The sequence below is a fragment of the Apus apus genome, chromosome 16 (genome assembly GCF_020740795.1).
Source record: "Apus apus isolate bApuApu2 chromosome 16, bApuApu2.pri.cur, whole genome shotgun sequence".
In the NCBI taxonomy this organism is placed as follows: domain Eukaryota; kingdom Metazoa; phylum Chordata; class Aves; order Apodiformes; family Apodidae; genus Apus; species Apus apus.
The window spans coordinates 12,562,140-12,573,424 of NC_067297.1; the positions used below are offsets into that span (position 1 = coordinate 12,562,140).

General features: G+C 41.9%; 1 protein-coding gene across 12 annotated transcripts in view; it reads right to left on the bottom strand.

Moving 5' to 3' along the window:
• CLIP1 (CAP-Gly domain containing linker protein 1) overlaps nucleotides 1-8,162 on the bottom strand; it is a 69,839-nt gene extending 61,677 nt beyond the window's left edge. For 4 of the 12 annotated variants that reach the window (XR_007891066.1, XR_007891062.1, XR_007891065.1 and 1 more), the window contains exon 1: nucleotides 6,896-7,034. The gene's annotated coding sequence lies outside the window, so the exon portion shown is untranslated. Of the gene's footprint in view, nucleotides 1-6,546; nucleotides 6,739-6,895; nucleotides 7,037-7,092; nucleotides 7,153-8,143 lie in introns of those variants that run through there. The other 8 variants (XR_007891060.1, XR_007891058.1, XR_007891063.1 and 5 more) reach the window with 8 other exon arrangements.
• Between the last annotated feature and the right edge of the window lie 3,123 nt (nucleotides 8,163-11,285).

Consider the following 11,285-nt stretch of genomic DNA (forward strand, 5'->3'; position numbering starts at 1 on the left):
AACCTCTCTGGGCAGCCTGTCCCAGGGCTCTGTCACCCTCACCGTAAAGAAGTTTCTCCACATGTTGAGGTGGAACTTCCTGTGTTGTCACTTGGTGCCATTTCCCCTCGTCCTACCATAGGTACCGCTGAAAAGAGACTGGCCCATTCTTGACACCCACCCTGCAGATATTTATAGACATCAATAAGGTCCCCTCTTAGTCTTCTCTTCTCAAGACTAAACAGCCCCAGGCTTCTCAGCCTTTCCTCTCCTTAGCCCTTCTCTTGCAATGATGCAGCACATTTCATATTCTTAGCCATTTACTACTAAAACAACCATTTTAAGCTATGAATTCACACCAAGGTCTCTTTGCATTTAGTCACTGAAGGCAGTTACTGGAATGGCAAGTGAACTTCTCCCTGAACCTCATGCTTGACTTGATGCAAATTCAGCACATTTTATCAGCTCCAAAGCATTTACTGAATGAGTCGCAAGTTCAGAATGAAATAAGCCAGAAAGCACTGAAGGCATCTGATAACAAAGTCAGTCACAAACAGCAAATTATTGTGGTACTGATGCAACAGCTCAGAAGCAGTCACTGTCAAACCAAACATTATCTGAATGTTGCTCAAGAATTTAAGAGTGATTAGAGACTGTGGGATTACAGAGGCATCCTCAGGTGTTAAGTAGAAGTTAACACAATTTAACAAAGAATTTTTATATAAATCAGAAAATAAACAGAATTGAGACTTTAAGGTTTCAACAACATAAGGGCTGGCATTTTGGAGTCTACTTTTGATTACTCATTCAACACATAGCAATGAGAAGAAAAGGAGCATTTAAAAACATGACTTCAGTTTTATTTTGTCTCTCCAAAACCATGGATTTTAATGTTAATTAATCAAGTAATATGATGATCTGAATATATTCAGGTGCATCACTACAGTGAGACGTGACACCAAAATAATATGTATCATTTAATTTAGTGTTTATCACATTAAGTGCCATCAGATCACATTTATTTGGCTTACTAGATGCTCTGCTCACTGCCAGCATCAAAATGTTTGGACTGGTACGTGCCTATCAAACCAGTGTTTGGTACATTGCTTTTAAAGGCAGAAAAAATTCTGTATTTAAAACTCATCTGATCAGGTGGGAAAAAAAAATAAAAGGAATCCAGACTTCCCTCTCATGTCTGTTGTTTGCAGATACTGGCAGAGGAAATAAAAATTTAGTAAGCAAATAAGAAAAAATGTCCTCTAGACTATCCAGGACCATTCTTGGTATGACATTTTACTGAAGCTCATTCCAGCCCAATCAATGAACATCATGTGAATCCTGGAGGGATACACCCTCACAGAGGCAAACACTCATCCTATTGGAAGCACAAGGCCTCAGTTTCTCATATTGTGCTCTCAATATAAATATGAATTTTATAAATAACATATTTTGGAAGAAGTGCACCTCTGTTTATTTTAACTAGGCATAACTATTAAACTCATGGAATGAAAGCAACCCTTTGCTCTTCTGAAGTGCCTTCAAAGCTACTGGGATGACTCCAGCAAATTACTGTTGCATGCCAAGTGTCACTACATCTTTAGTCTAAGTCAAAATCCACTTTACTGTTGCTATTACAGAAATACAAAACCAAAAGCTTGTAATAATTTGGGAAGTGTGCCCACTGGTATGACACAGCTCTTTTGACAGTGTCACTGAACTGATGAACAGAACTTGAAAAGTGGCTCACAACATACCCAAACTGCTTCATATCTATATGATCCCTAGCAGAGATCCTGAAAAATCTTTCAATTCCAGTTCAAACGGCATTTGTTTAGATCAACATTGCTTAATCTGAAGCAACTGGTATGCTCAGTGAAACAAAGACACCCCGGGGATACCCAAAACAGTCCCAACACTGTAATGCAAACACTCTGCTCTGTCAACACTCAACCCACTATCAAGCACCATCACACCATGGTGTAAGGGCAACCCCATAAATAGCTACTCATCTTCTGTAACTTCAAAGGGTGAATCTCTCTTTCCTTAAGAACTCAAAAGACATTCCTGCTTTCTTGCACACTTAGAAAAATTGGGGAAGAACAAAATTTATTGTCTAGGAATCAATCCAAATGCCTCACAATGCTGTTCCTCATTAAGGAGATGGCTAATCTAGAGCTCAACCAGCAACTTCAGAGTTGTTTCTTAACTGAGACAGGCAGTGGATGCTGTGTCTCTGTATCATGGAGATGACTTGAACTGTCTTCTGTGTAAGTTTACAGACCTGTAGCATATTCAGGAGCAAAGGCTCTTAGATTATCTTTCAACATCAGGGCTTTTATGGCAGCCAGACCTGCATACAAATCTCTGTTGCTGGATAACTTCAACTCAATAAAATAAAAGGCATGAGATTTCTAAAAATAAATTAATATTATATTCTCACAAGTTTCACAGAAGCAGGCCAACCAGTAGGAAGGAGGCTTGTGTTCACACACACTTGAGTTTCTCCCAGTGATGATCAGATCAACCAATTTCTGAAGCAAAATGGAAAAACCAAACTATTGCCATCAATACACCTGGTAGCAGCAGGTTATCAGGATGAGTTGAGATAATAGAAAATTTGAATATAATATAGTTAGAAAGGCAACCATTATGAGATGCAAATTCACTGAAACTTAAGAGGGTTTTAGTAACACTGGTAAGTTGGTAAATATGAAAAATTACTATTTTTCTACCTTGGAAAGTGCAGGATATTCACTGCAAACTGAATAAGCAGAATTCTCTCTGCATATGCTTGGGAGGGAGAAAAGGCAGAGTAGATTCCTATAACTAAGAAACTGTAAAAAGAAATTATGTATCAGATCAAAGACAGTAAGAGGCTTAGGACCCTCAAACCATCAGTCAGATATTAGAGCAATGCCAAGAGAAAGACAATTCATTAAAGCTTCTGCTCTGCTTATGGATTTTAATTCTGCATCAAGGACATTTTAAGTCACCTCATTTTACCAGTCTATAATTTGCTCTGCCTTGAGATTCTCCAAAAAAAAAAAAAAAAAAATCACCATTGAAACATAAAGCATTAGACTACTGAACATGAAGCACAAATAAGAGAGGATTGTCTGTAACAGTAAAATATTTCAGGCTAGCAACATTGTAAGTATTTCTTTCTCAATCTATGTTGCTATTTCTAAACACAGTCTGTTTGATTTTTTTAAAGATCTCCACCTTTAATTAATAAGGAAGAGCTGATAACTGTTAAAAGGCTTCAAAAAACCCCACAGAAAATATGATGCAAACTCCAACACTTCAAGTTGCCACTCTACACATGCATAAAAGTGTCACTGCTATAGTCTATTAAAAGATCAGAAAGCACATGATCCTCCTAAGCACACATCATTCTCCACAGAATGAGTCAAGGATTGAGAAGCAGAGAAAGTTTTCACCTGAGAAAGTAAATAATTACCACCTCTTCTGTCAAGTCTACTATCAATATTTATTATTTTCCTACATTTTTCCAAGGAAATTCTTGCCTTTCCTAAAAGAATTCTGATAACAGAGTAATTGGTTTGATTCTCTGCACTGACTTGTGAGGATACTGCACTGCAGCCATCTCAGTAAGTGCATTCAGTCCTCAATAACAACTACGATTTTGGAATAGAAGAGTATCGAGTTATTTGGGATCTAAAGTGTAAATGAAATGTTGAGAAGGAAAATATCATGTCCAGTCAGCCTCAAAATCAAATGCATATAAACAAATACACAGGGCTTCTCCTTAACACAGTTACAACTGAAGTAGCTGAAACAAAGATCCTGCTTTTTATAGTAAAAATTAAACTTTGAGAGACTTGGGTGAAATTGTTTCAGACCCTGAAAACATCAAGTCAGTATCCCCTCTCTGTGTTCTTGGCCTTTTAAATTAGCACCACGACTGCTATACAGCTGGCATATAAAAAAGTAGAAGTACACATATAGAACTTGAATAAATATTTCTGTGATTGAATGGATGCACTGCCCAGCAGACAAGCAGAATGAGAGTGTCAGATGAACTAACTCTATCAAATACAGAGTTTCTTTCTTTGCCTTGCAATTTCCCCTCAAAACAAGCTAAAAATACAGACAGTAAATTATAAAGATCAGAAAAAACGAGCAGCTTTTAATGATGTTTCTCCTTGAAATAGTAAAATGAAGGCATGGCTTATAAATTAAAAGAATGTATGGTACTGTTCATCCAGGAGTCTTCTGCATTTGTACAAACAACTGATGAGACATTCCAGATGGGAAACAATTAGGCAGGTGCTAAGGTAGAAACTTGTACAGTCTGTTCTTAGAGATATCTTCTGAATTCTTCCCAGCCTTTTGGAGGCCAGGAGTTAGATCCCAGATTAGTGGGTATTTCTAGGGGCCAGCTGTATCACTGCAAGTCATGCAAGTCCAACACCACTGTGCAAAAAAGAAATACATGTAAAGGACAGACACCTGGACAAGCACAGACATACACTAGTAGATGTCTGAAATCACCAGGGACCATGCTGCTGACAGAGCTGGCTTCAATTCTGCTGGTCAAGAAGAATGAAATGGTTGCTCCAGCAGAACTTGGCATCGAGCTAAAGGCAGCTGAGATTACAGCTAATGCAGTATATAATTGCCTTTCATTAAATAACAAAACACCATCCATTTGAGACATTTCTAAACATGCCAGTCCAATAAGGATTCCAGTGCATTACTTTTTCTACATGCCAGCAGAGCCAGTAGTCCCTAAGGAATGCCAAAAGATTAAACAAGAGCTGCATTCATTCACAGTCATCATGTTCAAACATCAGAAAACTTGAATTCAACATACGGAGTTAACATTTGACCCGAATGTTTTAGAGAGAGAAAGAAAAGCAGTTTTGAAAAATCATACTGGCAAGACAGCCCACTCAATTTCTTTTGAAATATTCTCAGTTACTCCCCAAAATAACACTTTAACAGGACTAAAAGGATAAAGGGAAGAACTCTAAAGGAATTATCCAATCTGACCAAGCTAAGCAAATAAAGGCTGTCCTGGATATTCACATTCAGATGACGACAAACAGACACAGTCCATAGACTGTCTAGAGCTGTAGAAAGTCACAGCCATCAGCATACACAAGCACTGTTCCTTATTACAGTAAAATTATGAGGAAAAAAGTTGTTTATTTTCTATATTACACCTCCACAATGTGGATACAAGCAGCTGCTCTTCTGCCCCTCCCTAGAAAGTTGAAGTCTTCTCTTGAAAAGAAACCATACAAAGTACGTTTTTTTTTGCCACAGAAAATCTCCCTTTTGATAGCTAAAGGTACAGACATTTGAGGTCACATTTCCAAGCTTTTCTGCTTCACCCAACACATCCCTCTCCCTTCAATAACGCACTTTAACACAGACAGAAAACCTAGCACCTGTAAGAACTGTTCAGGAAGAGAACCCTGAAACTTTTTGAGTCATTCTACATTCAGTATGTAAATTAAGAAGTTCTGTCAGAGCATGAACAGCTACAAGTCAGTTAGACTACGATGTGCTACTGTTAAGGGGGAGGGAAGTTATCTGCTTTTCCTGCACAGTATCTCATTTGCTATCTTGTTACATGTTGTAGCAGATGCACACACTTAAGAAAAAACACTCTCTGACATAGCTAGTTTCAGGATTACATGCATATTTCTGTTCATTAAATAAAAACTCTTCACAAAGCAACAGGCATAAAGGTATTTCCTCTTTTGTACCTCTTTTCTTTCTTTTTCCTACACATTAATACAGATATCATATGTTTTAAATTTTTTCTGCTCAAGGATCTCAAAGCAACCTGTGGACTTCCATAAAACCCTGCCCATTCAGCACACTAGGTAAGTGAAGGGGTGTGGAGGAAAGAGTCTGCATTTCACAATCATATTTTTAATCACCAACATATACAGTCACAGACTTAAGTTTTCTTCCCCATGCCATGTTTTGGAAGAGATTTTTTTTGGTGGTGTTTGCTTTTTTTTTTTCTCCTTTAAACTTTTCAAACAGAGAGATGTTATAATGAAAGGAGAAACAAACACCTGATTTTAATGCAGCAGAAGCTACACTAACACCTGAGTAACTGCAACAATCACCTTGTGCCCCATGACAGCTGAGCACAGAGAACACTGAATAGCCTTAGGTAGCAGCACTAGTGCTATAGCGGGGAGCAAAGGAGCCTAGAGCAGGGCCTGTTCCTGGGGATCCCACAGGTCTAACCTTGGCTATAAACATGGCAGTAAACTCCTGGCTGAACCACCAGGAACCGTGGGACGACACAAGAGCAGCTCACCTGCAAATCAGCAGCTTTGTAAACAAGACAGGCATAGGGAGCAGACTTAAAAAAACCAAAACGCCTAGGTAAATTATAAACCAAATCATTAATAGGTAGAACAACAGCATATAAATGTGGGATGCTGAGAACTGCAGGTTCTGAAATATTCAGATCCCTTTCCCTCAGAATCGTCCCCTCAAGCCACCAACATCTCGGCACAGCGCTGCATCTTTAGGGGTAGGACTGGAGCAAAGTCATTCAAGCCCCCCCGTCCCTACCTGCTCCTCACGAACCGCGCTCTGCGCAGCGAGAGACGAGACGCGGGAGGCCCCCGGCGCACCTGGGCTACAAGAGCGGAATGAGCCCGGCAAGCCCGAGCACACGGCTCGGGAACCGGCCGAACCGGCTGCTGACACGGCGGCGCCGGCAGGCCGGCGGGAACGACAGACACGTGTGGCGGAGGCCAACCGCTCCCCGGGGGGGCGGCCGCCCGGCGCGGCTCCCGGGGCCTCGCCCCACCCAGCCCAGCATCGCCCCTCAGGGCCCCTCAGCGCGAGGTCCTCCCGCGCCCCGCGGCCGCCCCCCGGCCCCTCCCAGCGCCTCACCGCGCCGCCCCCGCTTCCTCACCGGCGCGGGGCCGAGCGCAGCGCCCGCCGAGGCGTCCGGACGGGAAGCGGAGGCCCCGAGGCGGGAGGCGAACGGCGGCTCCCCCAGCCCTCAGACGGCGCCGTTCGCAAGCCCGGCAGCGCCGCCGCCCTCCCCGCCCGAGCCCCGGCGGGGCCCTTCCTTCCCGCTGCCGCTCTCGCTCCCCGCCGCCGCCTCACCCCGGCCGCCGGGCGCAGCTCCCGCCGCCGCCGCCTCCCCCTCTGCAGCGGCGCCTCCCCGGCTGGCAGGGGGCGGAGCGGGCGGACAACGTCTGCGCCCGGCCGGTCCGCGGCCCCGCGAGGCGGAGACTGCAGCAGCGGGAACCGCGCCTCCCTCCGCGCCCCTTCCGCGCGCCCGCGGTCTCTCTTCGCCCCCTGCTCGCTTTTTCCCTTTGTCTCTCCCGGCTTTGTTCGCCCCGAGGCAGCCCGCGGGCCTGCTGGGCTGAGGGGGAAGGAGCAGCTCTCATCCGTCCCCGGTGCTGCGGGGAGGGCTGCCCCCGGGGGAGCCGCCAGCCCCGGCTGCCTGCGGGGAGCCGGTGGAGAGCGGCCTGGGCTCGGCGGGTCCCCGGCCCCGCGGCGGGGAAGGGCCCGAGCACCGGTAGCGCTGACCCCGCCGGGAGGGCGCTGCGGCAGCGGGCAGGCGCGAAGGGGAGAGGGGAAGGGAAGCACATCGCTCTTAGGGGATACATAACTTTACTGTCTTTTCTCCATTTTCCTTTTGTCCTGATGCCCGGAAATTTATCATTCCTTCTCTTTATCTAAAGTACCGAATTGTGCTTGTGAAGCAACACATTGGAACCTGGCATTATAACACTGCTGAAGTTTAAACAGCTTGTAGCAGTAGCTCCAACACCAACGCCAACCATTTAATACCAATTTCCAAGGCTGAATCACACAGCTCTGCTTCACTTCTTTACCTCTCACAAACAGGCAGCAGAGCTGGCCCATAACTGCTGAATTAATCACAAAGCAAACATCAGCCTGCAGTCTCACAGATCATTTAGTTTCTGCATGATGCCATTGGAACAAAAGGGTGATGAGAAAGCAGTTCCATTGCTGGAGTCTGATTGCAATTTGTGTTTCATTTTGGCTTCATTCTTTGGCATTCACCCAGCATGGTAAAGCACAAAACGGAGTGACGCAGTCCCTCAGATAATGGGTTTCAACTAGATCAGCATTTAGCAACGTTTGTTAGAATTTCACTTCCTAAATGTTAAATAGAATCTCTTACCGTGGCCATTAGATGTCGAAACAGATACTCCAATCCATGTACAGCCACCCTTCTTTCTCCCTGCAAAATGTGATAAAAGTTCAGCTGAATAAGGACTTCAGGATTTAAGTTAGATTGTGTTTAGAAGTGCAAAGCTAGCAAATGATTGCTTAAAACAAAAAACTGACCCTGCAGCTCCTGGCTATGGACATAATCCTTAACACAAATTCCAATTAGGGTAAAAACTAGTCAGACAAACTTCACAGAACATTCGCCCAAATATCTGTTGGCTTGAGAGTGGCAGTTATGAATCTTTGTGCTTGTTTCTGGTATCATGGATTTGAGCTCTCTCTATTGGTCTGATGGCAATATGGAATGTGTTTTACTCTGAGGGTGTAATTCTTTTTCACCAATTTGATTTTTTTTGTCTCACAGGCAATTTTTTACCATGTAGGTAGATTTCACCAGTGTGCAGTTCCACGAACATGAGGTGTCTTTGTAAGCAACATTAGACTCGTATCTAGTAGAGAGCAGAGCAACTAGAGGCACGCTTACTCTAGAAGAAACAAAGAGTTCCAGCCTTGGGCTGTTCTTGTAGAACTTGTAATAAAGTGCAAGCAGTAAATAACAGTGGTGAAATAATAGACAAAATACACTTCAAATGTGCAAGTTGCTTTCTACACTCCCTTGCAAGGCTATGGTAAAGGTGTCCTGGTTTGAGAATGATGTTGCACAGATTAAAAAACCTTCTACATATGAAGTGGTGCATGTGCCATTGATTTTTCATGTCATTTCCTAGTGACCAGAATCACAACTCCTATAAAGGTACTCTAAAGGACTAAATATGATTTAGAGCCAGAATATCTTTGATTCCAGTCCTAGTGGCTCTCTTTTCTGAACTGCATGATCAGATTGGTCAACATATATAGACATTTCTAAAGAAAGGGTAAAGACATTTTTATTCAGTCATTGGTTGACAGCTAAATATGCGTTGCAAAAACTCCTATGTCAAATCTTTGTTGCTTGTAGTTAACTAAAATTTAGGAAGTGTCCAATTGTCACACACGAATTACCATGTTATTAAATCCATCCTGTTTTCAGCTTCTCCAAGGACAGAGACCAATTCCCACCTCTGACTCATCCCCTCCTTCCCCCCAAAATCTGACTCCACAACATATTCTTAGGAACAGCATCAATCTTCAATGGCATTTACTTACCAGAAGCACCTCAGCCGTGTCACAAAATGAAGGTAGTACCGAATTCCATGGCAACTATCAATGTGTTTGAAAGACTTTAATTATATTGGAGCTTCTTCCTCCTCTTTGGTTTTCTTTCTTTTCCCTCAGCTATCCTGCCTCACAAAGTCTGCAGTAAAAATAAATTCTTCTCAGCAGCTAACACATCTTTCAGGGATCTTGTAGAATCTGTTAATTCTCTTTGCATGACATTTTAAGAACTGTGAATGAGGTTATAAAAATGCAAGTTAGAAATTCAAATCTTTTTAAGAGACAACTAACCACCTGATACCCTGAATATTTTGCACAGATCAGGTTGTTTTCAGATGTGTAGAAGCATTTAAAGTACTTTTTTTGTTCCCAGTGCAGTAAACAAACATCAGTACTATGCCAACAGGAATCTGTGGGAAAATACGCCCGCTCACACTATCCCCACCTCATTACCAATTTTATTACTCATTCATTTTAGTAAACTCTAATCCAGGTTATGCCACACCCATCACCATGGGAATGTGACTTAAAAGTACCAAGAAATACTTTGCTATTCAACTTTTTCTCAGTTGTGTGATCTGATTGCAGTCTCAATATATAAAAACCATTAGAGTAGTTACCCCTGACGGATTAAAAACAGTAATTACAAGGATCTTCAATGCAGCAACAATATGGAACACTAGATAGGAACAGTGATGTATAGATAAGTAGCTAAAATATCAAAATTAATTCATTCCTAACCATAAAAGAAACAGCAGGGATAACTCCCCATCCCTAATTAACTGTATGTCTTACAGCAGAGCTAAATACAGTAGGAGTTTTACTTAATGGTTCTGCTTGGTCTTCTCAGAGCATTACTCATATTGATCCCCACTTCCACAGAAAGGACACTTCGAAAAGTAAGATTTAAAAGAACAATTTAAAAGATACTTAGTACCCAGTATTTTGTACCATTAGCCTTATTTCAAATTAATCACTAAAAATTAAACAAAAAAATTGCACAGTTCCTGCCACAGGCTGTCTGCTTTTCTGAGATCAAAACATACACATCACAAAAAATTTATTTTAAGAAAAAAAAAAAAAGTATTACAAGAGCTTTTGTAAGTTTTCTTGAAAGGCAAAATAGTAACAAATGAAAGCATTCTATTCTCAGCTGTGTTCTACTTTACCACATAAGCCAAGAAATGTTCAGGCTAAGAGGGGATATGTTTGGTTTTTTTGTTTTTATATATGGATTATACAGATCATTAGTGAAAATGGGTTTGGATTTTAGCAGCCTCAGACTTGAAACTAAAGATGTTCAAGATGAGTAGATTAAGAAAAAAAAAAAAAGAGTTCTCAATATATGGTATAGGTGTCTATGTCAAATGTTTTCCACTGAACAAGCCCCAGGCAGCTCCTGGCTCAGCACTTCCTCAGGCCCCTGCTAACAGTCTACTCCAGTGCTTATTCTGCCTGCCAATAACCAACTTGTCATACAGATTTTGGTTATACAGGAAAACAGTCATACTACCTGTTTATTAATTCTAGTGATGTAATTAGAAAAGAATGATCACATATCAAATGATACTTGATTTACCCCCCAAAACATTCCAGACAGGGATAATACAAAGACTAAAACAGGGTAAGTCTAAACACCTGCTAACAATTTTGCAAAAGAAGGACAAAAGCAATATAAAAATAATTCTGAGCACACAGACAACTTGTATTTACAAAAGCTTAGCACCTTTTGTTATGTTAAAACTGTATTTGTTAAACAGGAACAATCCCAGTCGTGGGAATTTTAACTGAACTATGTCTGCAAGGGTGACAGTCTGCAACATGCTTCCAGTTGCAGCAGAGCATTGGGTCAAGGACATTTGCTGACTTTAACAAATAGTCCAGTCACTTTGGACAAAAAATCCACTGGATACAAAATGCAGACCTAAACACAGTCC